This window comes from Camelus ferus, chromosome 5, assembly GCF_009834535.1.
Source record: "Camelus ferus isolate YT-003-E chromosome 5, BCGSAC_Cfer_1.0, whole genome shotgun sequence".
NCBI classification, from domain to species: Eukaryota; Metazoa; Chordata; class Mammalia; order Artiodactyla; family Camelidae; genus Camelus; species Camelus ferus.
Genome location: NC_045700.1, coordinates 51,999,238 through 52,013,224, shown reverse-complemented (window position 1 = coordinate 52,013,224; position 13,987 = coordinate 51,999,238). Strand labels below are relative to the sequence as shown.

At 39.9% G+C, this 13,987-nt stretch overlaps 1 long non-coding RNA gene across 1 annotated transcript in view; it reads right to left on the bottom strand.

Annotated features, from left to right (window-relative positions):
- LOC116663690 overlaps positions 1-13,987 on the bottom strand; it is a 548,421-nt gene that overhangs the window by 533,915 nt on the left and 519 nt on the right. The window lies entirely within an intron of this gene.

The following is a 13,987-nucleotide window of genomic DNA, read 5'->3' as shown; positions in this document are numbered from 1 at the left end:
TTATGATGACTGACATTTCTGTGCCAGGCTTAAAGTCAATGAAATCTCCACTACACTTTGCCTGGAGTCCTACCACCTTAGGTGTGCAAGCAGGCATTCTTGCAATCTTGCCATTTCACTGCTCCCCCCATGCTAAGGTACTGCCACTGAATGGGGCCCAAGTTCTCGCTACTTGCAGACTTACGCACCTCTATTCCTTCCTCTCACTGTGTGAACTTCTCTTCCACTCTGCTATAGAATACTCCCCTCCAGAGGTGCCTGCTTTCAGAAACAAAGGTCCTACTGTATAGCACAAGGAACTATATTCAATAGCTTGTAATAACCTATAATGAAAAATAATATGAAAAGGAATATATATGTGTATAACTAAATCACTGTGCTGTACACCAGAAACCAACACAACATTGTAAATCAACTATACTTCAATTTTAAAAAAAGCCATCAAAGTCTTCTATATTTAGACCTATCACTAACCTTTTCTGAGGCAAGGGTGGGCTCTATCTATCTGCAGGCTTGAAATGGAGGAAATAGAAAGTAAAGGGGGAAAAAAAAAAAACCTCAGGACATTATCATTTCACATTCACCAGAGAACAATCTCTTTTGCTGAGGAGAAAAAAACATTTGTTTGGTAATTTTCCTAATACAGTATCCCAATTTTGTAACTAGTTGGCCATTTTTGGCTAGCACTAGGATGGAACGCTGCCAGGTATTGTTTTAGGTAGTTGTAGTGAACACTGTTGTTACCTTAACCACGTCCCCTGGCCTCTGCAGAGGTCACCTGTGGTTGGTGGATAGCTCCCCTAATGGTTCTTTAGCATAAAGGCTCACATCTCTTTGCCTGAAAACTTTCTCTGGCTTCAAGAGCAATGTTGGCTGAAATGCCAAGCTGGCCAGAAGTTAACTCCCCCAGGAGCAGCTCTCAGCCAATGAAGGACCCCACTGTCCTGTTAGGGGCAATGTCGAGGTATGTTCTTCACGCTGTCCAATATGGCTAGTACCAAACATAGCTACTGAGCACGTGAAAGGTAGCTGGTCCAAACAGACATGCACTTTAAGTGTAAAATACACATGGAACCTCAAAGGCATAGTATAAAAAAAAAGGTAAATTATCTCATTCATATTTTTCTTGATTATATGTTGAAATTATAATTATTTTGGATATGTTAACTAAAATATAACGTCAAAATTACTTTTACCTGATTTTTTTAGCTTTACTTATTAAAAATTTTTAATTGCATATGTGGCTTGCATTACATTTCTGTTGGAAAACACTGTATATAGTTTATTAAAGGATCTCCAGCAGAAATGAGCTGCAATTGTCCATACTAACAACCTGGTCGTTCTGATTCAATATCTTCCCCACTCCCCTGTGTCCTGAAAACATTCATTGTGAGATAACTGTGAGAGAAATTATAAAGAGGTTTTTTTCTGGATGGAGTTTGGTGTAGATAAAATCAGACTGAAATGTGTCCCTATTGTTCTAGTGATAGCAGAAAATTTATATTTGGGAAAAGATAGCTCTTTGAGAGAATACATTTTTATGGGCCTTTAGGTTGTACAAAGTAAAGAAGAAAGTGGGAATGGAGATACTTCAGACAATGAGAATGGAATCTGCTCTGTTTTCTTTGTGGGCATGTGTTATTTCTGCAGAGATTATGATGATGTTGACTGGTTTTTACTCTCTCTTGAAAAAGCTAGAGCCAGAGTGAGTGGGGGCCCTGGGCCCCAAAAAGAAGGGCAGGAGTGAGTGGACAGCTTTCTGGGGAAAATGAGTCAAGCCCTGGACCATCATAGCAAGGCAGAGTAAAGGACAGAGTCAGCCTGCCAAGGAGCCCCTCTGGAAGGGCATGGCTAATGGACTCCAAGAGAAATGGCACCTAATGCTTTGTCCAAGGTTTTCCTTGTCTGCATTGTATTATCATCTCATGCATGATTCAGTAAAGTTCTATAAAACACCACAGCTGTGCCTTGGGCAATTAAAGGTTAGGAACTATGTCTGTCTTTGGGGCATAACTAGGATGGGAAGAAAATAGCAACTAGATGAAGTGCTTATAAGATGGCAATCGCTGGTGAGCAGAAAAGCCTAAAGCAGTCATTTCATGGAGAAAAGTAACAACCAGCTAATAAGAATATGCTCATGTTTACTGAGCCAGACATACTTGGACTAATACGTTCTAAGTATTTTTGCAGACTATCTCATTTTGTTCTCACAATAACCATATGACATGAGTAATATTACTTTTACTGCTTTATAGGTAGGAAAACTGAGGTACAGAGATGCTTAAGTAAATTGAACGAGATCAAACAGCTACCAAGTGGCAGAGCCAAGGTATAAATTCTGTCAGTCATCTTTGCTTCAGGGCTGGCCACCTTAACCACTGTGATATCCTGTCTCTTGTGACAGGTTTGTGGAACAAGGACTTGTTCCCTGGGGATTTTCAAAAATCAGGAGTGAAACCTGATAAAAAGACACCATAGGTCAAATCAACCCTTTCGCAGAGGCTCTCAATTAGATTTTAAAAAATCAGCTTGACAGTAGCTCTCAACTAGATAGAAAATTTGAAGTAGAGCACATTTTCCTAAACTTCATATTTCTCTCAGTATCTCTTACTGTGACCTGTGCTTGGTAATAATTTCTATTTATTGATCAAATACACAACTATGAGAAATGTCCTTTATTTCTTTTTATCCCTAAATATCTCAATATATTGAACAGTGACTTTTAAGCCATCCAAACAGTCAGCATTTTTCTTAGCACAGCTTTGGCTGTATGATAGAATATTTATGGTATTCAAAAATAGTGTATAGAATATTTATAGTATTCAAAGATAGTGTTAAGTGACTTGCTGTGTACAGATATGCAACTTTAAAAATACTACCAAGTAGTATTAAGTACTAACTCAATCTAAACCTAAACTCCAGGCAATGAAATCCCCATTATTGCTTTTTCAGGCTACTTTCCTTCTACCTAATCCAAGGATTACAGAACTCATGCTGAAGGATTCAGTAAGATTGTAGACACCTTCCCTCTTCATAATATAGTCTGGCCATTTTCCTTCACTGAATTGCTTATGCAAATGTCCATCATTTTCACCAAATTCTTTACTCAAAAGGATTTCAAAATTTGTTGATAGTGACAGGCATATGTAGAATAGATAAGCAAGATTATACTGTATAGCACAGGGAAATATATACAAGATCTTGTGGCAGCTCACAGAGAAAAAAAAAATTTGACAACGAATGTATGTATGTTCATGTATAATTGAAAAATTGTGCTCTACACTGGAATTTGACACAACATTGTAAAATGACTATAACTCAATAAAAACAAGTTAAAAAAAGAATTAGAAAACAAAGACCTTTCTAATATGTGAAGCCTAATTTAAGAAGGAGAAAGCTCAGCATGCACCCCACTCTTCCTTCCTAGGACCTACTTTTCCCCCAGTATTTTTCCCATTTATTTGGTTTCTGTTTCCATAGGATCTAGGCTTTTGGAAATCAAACTGGGAAGACCAGCAGGACTTCAGCTTCCTGTTCAACCATACCTCCCTCCTGAGGAATGAGCAAAGTAAACCAGCTACTTGCATGGAAGAAAAGTAAAGGAAATCCCTAGGAGGAAAAAACGTTCATTATTTCAAAAGTAAATGTGTAAGGTACCACATTCAGCATTTTAATTTTTTCTAATTGAATTGAAGTTGATTTATAATGTTATGCTAGTTTCTGGTATACAGTAAAGTGATTCAGTTATATACATACATATATATATATATTTATATTCTTTCCATTATTTATTATAGGATATTGAATATAGTTCCCTGTGCTATGCAGTAGGACCTTGTTTTTTATCTGTTTTATATATAGTACTTTGTATCTGTTAATCCCAAACTCCTACTTTATCCCTCTCTCACCCCCTTTAGTAACCATAATTTTGTTTTCTATGTCTGAGTCTATTTCTGTTTTGTCAATAAGTTCATTGTATCATATTTAAAATTCCACATATAAGTAATACCATATAGTGTTTGCCTTTCTCTTTCTGAGTTACTTAGTTACTTCACTTTGTATGATAATCTCTAGGTCCATCAATGTTGCTGCAAATGGCATTTTTTCATTCTTTTTTATAGCTGAAAAAAAAAATATATATATACACCACAATTTCTTTATCCATTCATCTTTCAATGGACATTTAAGCTGCTTCTATGTCTTGGCTATTGTAAATAATGCTGCTGTGAACACTGGGGTGCATGTATCTTTTCGGATTAGAGTTTTCTCCCACATTCAGCATTTTACATACATTATATTAGTTCATCCTCAAACAACATACACATACCCAAAAATGTTCTTTATTGTATAGTTTAATGTTGTAAGTGCTATTATTCATCCTTATTATAGCATGAAGGAAACTGAAGCTTGGTAGATTGGGTTACCTAAGCCTCTGAGATGACCTCCTAGCATTCACACCCTGAGGTCATTCCCTTCCACTCAGTGTGGAATGATCCTAGTGACTTGATTCTAACGAAAAGAACAGACAAAAATGATGAGATGTCACTTTTGAGATTGGTGTGCCCACTTGTTTGCTCTGATGGAAGCCAGCTGCCATATTGTGAGCTGCCCTAGGGAGAGGTCCACATCAGTGGCAAGGAAATGATGTCTCCGGCCATTGGGCAGCAAGGACCTGAGGCCACTAACAGCCATGTGAGCAAGCGTGGAAGCAGATCCTCTACCAGTCAGGCCTCGAGATGACTGCAGCCCTGGTCAGCACCTTGACTGCAGCCCTGTGAGGGACCTTGAGCCTGAGAACTCGGCTGAGCTGCACCTGATTCCTGACTCCCAGAAAATGTGAGATAATAAATGTAGTTTCAAATACTCAGCTTTAGTGTAATTTGTTATGTAACAATAAATAGCTAATTCAGCTATTAAATTTAGACTTAGACTATCAATCTGGCTCTGGGCGTCATGTTTTAACTAGCATGCTCTACTGCTCCCTAGTACCCGAGATTGGTTATCTCAGCTTCCCTCTCAGAGGCAGAATTTGCAGACAGACTCAGTGTGCTCCCTCCTGCTTCCCAATGGCCCAGGCAGTGCTGAGATTCGAGCATGCAGCACACATCATCATCAAATTCTTCTCTTGTACCAAAGGTAGAGTCCTTGTCCACTTGCTTGCAATACAAGATCATTACTGCTCACTCCTGTTGGATTATGACTCTGAAATATCACTCTTGTTACCATTTCATTTATTTCTCTCTTTCTCTCCTTCTCTTTTTTTTTCACTGCTTTTAGTCTTCTCTTTTACTCTTCCTTACTCTTAGACCCAACTTTCCTCTTCATCTCCACTTCCCCCTGGAAAGCATTTTCTCCTGCCTCTGCTTTCACTTACAGAAAAAGGCACTGTCTGCCTTTTGGAAACATTAACATTTGTCTGAAAGTCCAGCTTTCTGGAAACATCATCAGAAAGAAAAACACAGGTTGGGGTGGGGGTGGGTAAAAGAACCCTCTTCTTTAGTGGGTTTTTGTTTCTTTTCCCACCCACCTCCTGTAGCAAAACATCCCCTGTGGCAGTTAAAAGCTGTTGGCCATCCCAATTAAAGTGTTTTCGTAGAAACTGTCAGAAATAGTTCCAACAGACCTTTTAAGTTATTACATGTGGGTTACATAAGCACTGGAGGCTTGTTAAAATGGACAAAATATGATATGAATTGAGTCACACAATAGCGGGTCAAAGCTTTGGCTTCTGAGTGTGATAAATATAATCATCTGAGATTTAGGTGCCCTAGACAAAAACATATCTTAAAGAAAATCAAGTAAAGAATATCTCTTGTTCCTTCCAGGAGTCGGTACTCCCAGTTTTTAAAAATACAGCTATAATGACGTTGCATTTGGTTAACTCTCCTTTTAAGTATAGCTGTAACAGGACCAATCATATTACAACTGGGATATGAGAAGGAAAAGTAATTCTTAATTTGATTTAAACTACTCTTACCTTCCTCAAGAACTCTACTCATTGGGTTGTGTGGAGAAAAATTAAACAAAACAGAAACTGTTAAGCCACTCTTCTAAACCCAAATGGAGAATATGATTTCAGCACTCTCTGTGTTTCTCACGATAATTCAAGGGGTATGATGGGAAGATAGTTCTTTCCAGAGCTCTGCAGACATTTAGCACCCCTGCCCCTTCTCATCCCTACCTCCTCTTTCTCCAAAATACCAGGAGCAGCCTTTCCAGGCATGGTGACAAACTTCACCATCCTTACACATTTCCAAACACCCCTTGCAGGTTAGTACTGCCCAACCACTAAAACAAAAACAAAAACAAAAACAAAAACAAACAAAAACAAAAACAAAAACAAAAACAACACTAAGTAATGCTCAGGTATCCAGGTAAAACTTTAAGCATTCAAGATCCATCCCTCCTTTACTCCCTCTCCAAGACAGCATTTGAGCTTCATAGGAAAAGGGATTAGTGAGGATCCTTAGATCAGTGGTCATTAACTCAGCTGGCTGGCCTTCACTGCTAAAGCCAACAGCTAATGTCATTCATGAGCTGGTCTTGACATATAAAGTCAACCTTGAATGATACACAATTAAATAAGAATTATTCTCAAATGCGACACTTCCAGTATGGCTTTGTTGCACAGTTGGTTTGTCCATTTGTAGTCTCATAAAAAGGAAGAACTATTCTTATTGAAAAAAGACTATGAAAGTAAGGAGACTCAGTAAAAATATCTGTTTCTCAATTCTTAAGTGTTAGTGAAAATCAGATCCCAAAGGCAGAGTTAACCAAATTAAAGACTTGAAGTAGCTTCAGAAGAAAAGGAAAGGGCTCTTTCATATACCCACAAAAAACAGAACATTAAAGTAATACCAAAAATATTCTGAATAAATGACCATATTAAAATTTCCTTCAATAGTTTATTAAGTCCACTGAACTTAATTTGTATTTCACTGGATCTTGGGTCAAATAGTTAGCTTTGATGAAGGATGTCCCCTTTTGGACAGAAAAGAGTCCTGGGAATTCTAACTTGGTACACTGATAAAGTCTAAAAGTTTCCTAAGGAATTTTACCTTGGAAGCTTGTCCCCAAGATTCTGTTCTTTGAAATACCCATAGTTCAGAGAACCTAGTACAGTCTTTTTCATAGGGCTCTGAGACTGTTTTCTGTTAATGACACAATCATTAACCTCTTGCCTAAACTAGAGTCTCAGGTAAGCTTCAGAGAGAAGCAGAAACCTGCTTAATAATGAGACCAAATTGCTGTGATCAGTTTCTTACAGTACCAATAATATCAGATTGAAGGAGAGTAAAATTCTCCTTCTATTTCTAGCTGTTTCGTAAGGGTTTCATCGATGTTTCCCATGAACTAAGAACCTATTATGAGCAGTGAGGGCAGTGGCAAATTTTCAGGTCATTCCCTTAAAATCTACAATCTCTGAAATTTTCATATGAACTTAAACCCAAGAAAGGCTGAGATCTCTTCTGATTTGACAATTACTCCCATGTGATCCTTACAACAGTGGTGAACTAATTAAGAAATACAGAACATACCAAACACATGTAATTATTTCTAGTACTAGTAGCTATGTGACAGACACAGAAATGTACCCTTCAGATGTTCAGATCCCTCTTCAGGAAAGGACTTGTGGCCTCCAGCTATTAACTCCTTCAGGTTTGGCCTCAGCTTTTGAGCTCAGGTCACGCTCTTCTTGGGGGTGGGTGGCCTCAGCCAATGACCAAACAAGATGTGCTACAAAGGGCCTAGACTTTCACCCAGTGCAAGACTCTTCTAAATGCTAATCCTCACGCTGGACCTCTCTGCTGGGCTTTCAGAGACTTCATCAGATCTGCCTTGTGGTCTGTTGACTTCCTGCTCAATCTTTTTTCCTGCCCTTTCCTTTCACAGGTGTCAATCCCCAACAAACTTTTTACTCTCCTGTCTCCATCTCAATGTCCACTTCTCAGAGGACCCAAATGACACCGTGGCACCAGGAATGACTCAAAAAACTAAATAGTGAGTTGGGATTTTGAAACTGGATCCCTCGCTTCCTGACTGGCAAAAAATTGGGCCCATCCTAGGTGGTATATGGGGCACCATTAGTACTTGGCACAATATGGTTGAGCAATTGCTAAAACTTTTCAGTGGTAGAGAACACTGGAATATACTAGACAGAGAGAGTTTATTGATTTGGGGGCATTCTCTTGGAATATAGAATTAAACACTCTGGAAAGAATCCAAGTAGGTGGAGCAAACGTGCTGCTAGAGTAATTCCCAGACATCTGGAGGAGTAATGGCTCAAGCCGAGGGAAATGAAGTGCCTGAATTGCCATAGCTGACCCTGGAGAAAGGACATAAAGAGCTCAGGAGAGTGGACATGCTGGAGTGAGTATATTATGTGAGGCCAGAAAACCTACCAGAAAATTACTTTGCACAGGAGGATCCAAAAGACATATCATTCCCCATGGCCAAGAGGAATGTGCTAGTAAGAGGGGCACCAGCATCACAAAGAAAGACATCCAGTGCTGATTCCTCTTTACAACTCAGGGCTGACTATAGGAGAGCCTGCCATGGAATTTGGTTCATTAGTAGCAGTGCAGATGATGTGGCTCTGAAGTAAGAGGGGATGAACAACACTTAACCCTCAGATGCGAGGAGGTCACAATTATAATAACCAGAACATAGGAGCAGCAGCCAATAGGGAGTTGTGAAAATGGTTAACAGAACATGGTGTCACAAGGGGCAAAATATATGGGCAGCCAATGACAGTGTTGCTTAATATATACATGATTACAAGAATGGATGTGCAGGAGGCTGAGGGTGTTTGCCCCAATAAAAAGTCACAATCTCTTGCCCAATTCCTGGACCTGTACCAGTTTTCAGACTATTGGTTGAAGACTTAGTAGGTCTCAAGAGCAAGCACCCTGCAACATCATATCTAGTATATGTTGTATAGCCAAGACATGGAAGCCACCTAATTGTCCATTGACAGATAACTGGATAAAAATATTGTGGTATATATACACAATGGAATACTACTCAGCCATAAAAAGAATAAAATAATGACATTTGCAGCAACATGGTTGGACTTAGAGATCGTCATTCTAAGTGAAGTAAGCCAGAAAGAGAAAGAAGAATACCATATGATTTCACTCTTATGTGGAATCTTTAAAAAAAAAGGACACTATGAACTCATCTACAAAACAGAAATAGACTCGCAGATATAGTAAACATTATTATGGTTACCAGGGAAAGGGGGTAGGAAGGGATAAATTTGGGAGTTTGAGATTTGCAAATGTTAGCTACTATATACAAAAACAGATCTGAAAAAACAAGTTTCTTCTGTATTGCACAGGGAACTACATTCAATATCTTCTAATAACCTTTAATGAAAAAGGAATATGAAATGAATAATATGTGCAGTCAAATGCTCTACTGAGCTATACCCCCGTGCCTGAATATATGTATGTATATCCATGACTGGGACACTGTGCTGTACACCAGAAACTGACATATTATAACTTACTGTACTTCAATTAAAAAAAAAAAAACTTCTCATGAGCCTTTCCCCAACGACCCACTTGGACTTATTTCAATGACTGTACATGGATAAAGGGGAGTACTCACATATTTTGAGGGCTATCAGATACAAGTCAGAGTTGACACTGATACCTGAAGATCTGAAGCAACAGCATGGCTCTGCTATTTGAATGGAGGTATATGGAGGCCAGGTAGTAAATGGAGTTATGGCCAGAGTCTGGCCCACAATGGTCCACTGGATTCACAGATTAACTTAGTGGTCATTTACCCAGTCCCAAGTATATAGATGGGATTGACATACTTCACAGTTGGAGTAATTTCCATATATTGTCCTTGGCCTGCAGAGTGAGAGCTATCAGAATGGGAAAGCCAAAGAGAAGTCTTTCAAACTGCCTCTCCTGGCCAAGAGTGTAAATCTAAAACAATATAACAATGCCAGGGGTATGACATAGGGATAAAGGATACAGAAATAATAGTTCCCATCACATCTCCCTTTAATTTGACATTCTGGCACCTGCAGAAACCAGATGAATTAGCAGAATGACTATAGAATACCCCAAGTTCAAACAAGTAGCAGCCCCCACATGCAGCCGCCATACCAAGACTGGTATCATTACTAAAGCAGGAGAATAGGGCCTCAGGTACATGGTATGTGACCATTGATTTGGAGAAAGCATTCTTTTCTACCCCAATCAAGAAAGACAATTAGAAGTAGTTCATGTCCACATGAAATAAATGGACAACAACATGCATTGACAGTCTAGCCCCAAGGCTTTGTTAACTCTTCTCTTTCATAATATAGTCCAAAGAGATCTGGATTATCTGGAAATTCTGTAGAAGATCATATTGATCCATTATAACAATGACATCATGTTGCTCAAACAGGTTAACAAGAGGTGTCTAGTCTGCTAGAGGTTTGTGCTCCAGAGACTAGGAAATAAACACCATGAAGAATCAGGGACCTGTCCCTTCATTAAAGCTTCTAAGGGCCCAGTGTTCTGGGAAGTGATAAAATATCCTCTTTAAAGTAAAAGACAAATTGCTGCCTCTTGCATCCCCTATAAGAAAGGAGAAAGCACATGGCCTAGGAGGCTGCTTTGGGTTCTGTGAACAATGCACTCCAGGCCTAGGACTGGATTTCTGGCCCAAATAATACCAGGTGACATACAAAGCTGCCTTGCAACCTGGCACAAGAAAGGGCTCCACAGCAGGTGTGAGCCATAGTGCAAGCAGCCTTGATACTTGGGCTAAAGGATCTGGCAGATCCTATGGCATTAGAGTTGTCAGTTTCAGGAAAAGATGCAGTATGGAGTTTATGGAAATCTTAGTAGAAGAATCACAGTTCAAATTCCTGGGGTTCTGGATCAAGGTTGTACAACTTTTGAAAAATAGCTCTTGGCAGGCTACTGCTAAATGGGGAATGTGAGATGCTGAGTGGCACAAGTGAAATGTGTCTTGCTGAATCCACCATGTCATAAATTCTGGGGGTCCAGTCACAATTCATCATAAGATGAAAGTGTTATATTGGGGATAAAGGCATGAAGAAGACCAGGGGGTACAAGAAATCTGCATCAACAGATAGTGCAAACCCTGACCTCACCCATCGCAATTGCACTGACAGCCCTCTCTCAGCTCATACTGATGGCCATATAGGGTAGGAGGTGGGGTCCTGAACAAGCTGAAGAAGAAAAAAAGGCTTAGTTTACAGACAGGTTGGCTAAGTACTTGGATAAAAGCTTAAATTGAACAGCAACTACATTAAACTCTCAGTCAGGAACAGCCTTGAAAACAGAGGAGAGGGACAATCTTCCTAATGGGCAGAGCTTCAGAACTTCAGGTGTACACCTGGTCATCCATTATCTACTTTGTATGGAAGGAAAAGTGGTCTCTCGATAGATAGATAGATAGATAGATAGATAGATAGATAGATAGGCAGACAGACAAATACATACATACATACATACATACATACATACATACATACATACATACATACAGATATACATGTAGGCGAAAGGCAAATAGCCTGACTAGCTGGTCAGATATCTGAAAATAAAGAGATTTAGAAGACTGCAGACAAGGAGGTCTTGGAGGCCTAGAGGTATGTGGATAAAAATACTGGTATGGGCAAAAAGTGTGATCTTTTTATTGCATGTCAATGTCCACCAGAAAGTATACATCATGGAAGAAGCACTAAACAGCCAAGTAGACAAAATTACTCAGTTAGTTGATGTTAGCCTGTCCTTGTCAGTGGCCACCCCAGTGCTGGCATAATGGGCACATGAATAAAATGGCCACGGTGACGAGAATGGAGTCTATGAATGGGTCCAGAAGCATGGATTCCACTTACCACAGGTGACCTGTTTCCTGCCTCATCTGAAAATTCAATCTGCCAGCAAGAGAGACTGATGTTGAGCTCCTAATACGTCATCACTCCTCTAGGAGATCAAGTAACCACTTGGTGGCAAGTTGACTACACTGGGATCTTTCTATCCTGGAAGGGGCAACATGGGGACTAGATTATTTATTTTGGGTAAGCAGTTGCCTTCCATACCCAGCAATCTTTACCTAGCACAACTATCTGGGGACTTACACAACGCCTGATCCACAGGCATGCCTGGAATACAATACAATAAAGCATACAACTAGGGAAATAATTTACAGCAAAGGTGGTGCAGGGAGGTGTCTGTGACCATGGATTCCACTGGTTGTATCACATGTTTCATGTCTTAGAAGCTGGTGGCCTCATATAGCACTGCAATGGCCTGCTGAGGATAAGTTCAAGCACTTGCTTAGAGACAATACCCTGCAAGAATGAGGTGCTGTTCCCCAGGATGCAGTAGACCCTGATGTGGCTCAGGGTCCTGGATAGAAACAATACATGGAGCCAGAAAACAATGGATTAAAACAGCTATAGCCCCATTTACTATCATTCCCAATGACCCACTAAGAGACACAGTACTTACCCCATTCCTGCAACTCTGAACTTTGTCAGTTAAGAGTTCCTAGTCTCCAAAGGTGGTGTATTCTTGCTAGAGGACACAGCAAGGGTCCTTCTGAATTAAGCTTCACCTGCTGCCTGGGAACTGTGAACTTCTTGAGTTCAGGGACAAGCTGGCAAGAAGGAGTCAACACCTTGGCGGAGAAGCTAACTCTGATCATCAGGAGGAGGTAAGCTTGATGTTACTCAATGGGGGCAAGTAAGAATACGTGTGGTACTCATATGAGCACTTGGGCACCTCTACCTTGCCTGATAGTGACTGTAAATAGACAAGTGCAGCAACACCTGCCTGAGAAGGGGACTTAACAGGGGCTTAAATTTCTCAAGAATTAGAGTTTTTACACCACTAGTTTAATTACTGAGACCAGCACACATGGTAGCTGAGAGTGAGGAAAATTTAGAATGGATAGTGGAGGAAAAAGGCAATGAGTTCAGTTGTGGCTCAGGACCAACTGCAAAGATTGGGACTACAGTTCGTCCCACTAACTTCTGTCTGAAGTTTCTCTTCAGGAAGGAAACGGTTCCCTAAATGTGTATGGAGAATGAATCTACATGGTGCAAAAGGTGAACTGTGACAAACCAGAGATGTGCTGCTCAGACACCTCTTCAATAAAAGGCTTTTTACCTAGTTACGAAGAATGTGGTTAGGTGACAGACTTTAGCTGTGACCACTTCCAAGCCCACCTCGGGTTTTGAGTCAAGGCCACATTCTTCTCAGGGAGGCTCTGGCCAATGACTGAGACAGACTATGTTACAAGGGCCTAGCCAGTTTATCCCAGGGAGGCACTCTAGCTCTGGAGCTACTCCTGCCCCAGCTAGTTTCCTCGCTTTCTTTTCACCTTTTTTACATTCTTAATTCTATCCCCGTTTGCTTCCTTTAGGATCCAGATGACAAACCTAGTCTTTCCCAGTTCCATCCAATTCTCCTAGGTCCAACTCTAACTTTCCTATTTCTATTGATAATTGTAGAGGTGGTACTATGGTTTTTTCAGATACAGATACAAACGCTTACCAGATTCATTTCCTGTGCCCTGTATTAGTGCGACTGAAATCTATCCCCTTAAATATTTTAAGGTACCAAAACGAACTTTAAACTATGGCCAATTATCTTAAATATGAAAAAGGGACAGGTAATACTATTATATAGTAGGAATTATCTCAAATGCATCAAGTGTATCAACTAATAACTTCTTAAAAATATCCTATGGGGTGTGCACTATTATTTTTACCTAACAGATCCGGAAATGGGCACACAGTGTAAAGTAACCTGCCCAAGGGTAATTGTCCATGAGTATATATCAATAGATTCATGTTTTAAACATAAGTTGTTCCACTCCACTGTCTTTATCTGTAATCATTATACTCTCGTGTCTCTAGGAAAAGGTTGGTAGTATTAGCACTCTAAAATTGTAAAGGTAAGCGTGTAGAGAAACCAGGCCTCACCTATACATAGCTGAGGAA